A 1,614-nucleotide genomic window follows, 5' to 3' on the forward strand; every position below is an offset into this window, starting at 1 on the left:
GTCCCCCTAGATGGCTTACAAACATTTCAGATTCAATATATCCAAAATTAACTTTATCTGCTTTCCCCATAAACCTGCCCCTCACTTCAATTGCACCAGTTATTTTCTATATAGCCAGTCTTAAAATCTTAAGGTTACCACTGTTTCTTCCCTTTCTTTCCACTCAACACTTGAGTTACCTAAACCCCTTGATTCTACCTCCACAACATCTCTCTGATTGCTGTAGGGTAGGGTCACTGCCACTATTCTATTTTAGGCCTGCATCACCTATGTTCCTAGATTATTGTGTTGGTCTTTTTAATATCTCCCTCCCTTCAGACTCTCTTCTTTTCTTTTCTTTTTTTAATTTTCATTTTTAATTACAGCTGTACAACAGACCATTTTATTCTTGCATCTTTTCAATGGTTTCTTCTTTATATTTGCCCTTCTCCTTTCCAACTTGTCGGGATTTGGCTTTACGTTCAAGAATCTTTTTGCGATCTTTGTCCAGTTTTAGTCTTGTGATAACTACCTTACTAGGGTGAATTCCCACATGGATAGTCGTGCCATTAGCTTTTTCTCGTTGCACACGTTCAATGTAGATGACATATTTCTTTCTGTAAACCTGGACTACCTTGCCAATTTGTTGACCTTAGTAGTGTCCACGAACCACCTGGACCTCATCGTCCTTCCAGATGGGCATTGAGAGGACGTTGTATTTCTGCCTGAGCTCCTTGGACAGTGGGGACGACGACATGATCTTGCGCTGGACGTGCGAGGGCGCGTTGAAGTGCCTCTTGCAGTTCTTGCTTCGGTCTGAGGTCACGAACGGATTGAACTTCATTTTGGCAAGCTGGACCACCTGAAAAAGAGCCAGACTCTCCTCTTTTCATTTACTCAAATTTCAAAATTATCTTTCTAAGACACAAGTTAGGCCTTTACTTAAAATAACATCAGTGGCTCTTTATGTCGTCTATTTAAATTCTTCAGCCTAGAATGTAAGGTCATCCACAGTATGACTCCAACCTACCTTTCCAGCCTTACTTTATAGTATGGCATTTCATAAACACTAAGTTCCATTGGGGCAGCTAGGTGGCTGAGGAGATAGAGCACCAGGCCTGGAGTCAGGAAGACTTGAATTCAAATGCAGACTCAGACTAGCTGTGCGTCCCTGGGCAAGTCACTTAACCTCTGTTTGCCTTAACCCATTGGAGAAGGAAATGGCAAGTCACTGCAGTATCTTTGCCAAGAAAACCTCATGGACAGCCCTAGTGTGCTATGATCCAGAAGATCACAGAGTCAGAATTGACTGATTGAACAACGAAATTAAACTGAATTATTTTCATGAACTTGGACAGACTTCAGAAGATAGTGGAAGATAGAAGCGCCTGGTGTGCTATGGAGTCATGAAGAGTTGGACAGTACTGAACAACAAGTTAGATCCATGGACTTCTTACTGGGTCATAGCATTATAATAAGTTCAACCCTTTAACTTTATAGGTAAGGATGCCAAGTCCAGTGAGGTTAAGGACACGTGACTTGCCCAGGGTCATACAGTAAATGTCTGAGGAGAATTCAAATCCAGGTCTTCCTGTCTCCATGTCCAGTATCCTACCTGCCATCTACCACTGTTCC

At 42.1% G+C, this 1,614-nt stretch overlaps 1 pseudogene; it reads right to left on the minus strand.

The window, feature by feature from the left end:
- Nucleotides 1–371: 371 nt before the first annotated feature.
- On the minus strand, nt 372–835 carry LOC118851760 (annotated as a pseudogene).
- Nucleotides 836–1,614: the final 779 nt, after the last annotated feature.

The sequence above is a fragment of the Trichosurus vulpecula genome, chromosome 5 (assembly GCF_011100635.1).
Source record: "Trichosurus vulpecula isolate mTriVul1 chromosome 5, mTriVul1.pri, whole genome shotgun sequence".
Taxonomy (NCBI): Eukaryota; Metazoa; Chordata; class Mammalia; order Diprotodontia; family Phalangeridae; genus Trichosurus; species Trichosurus vulpecula.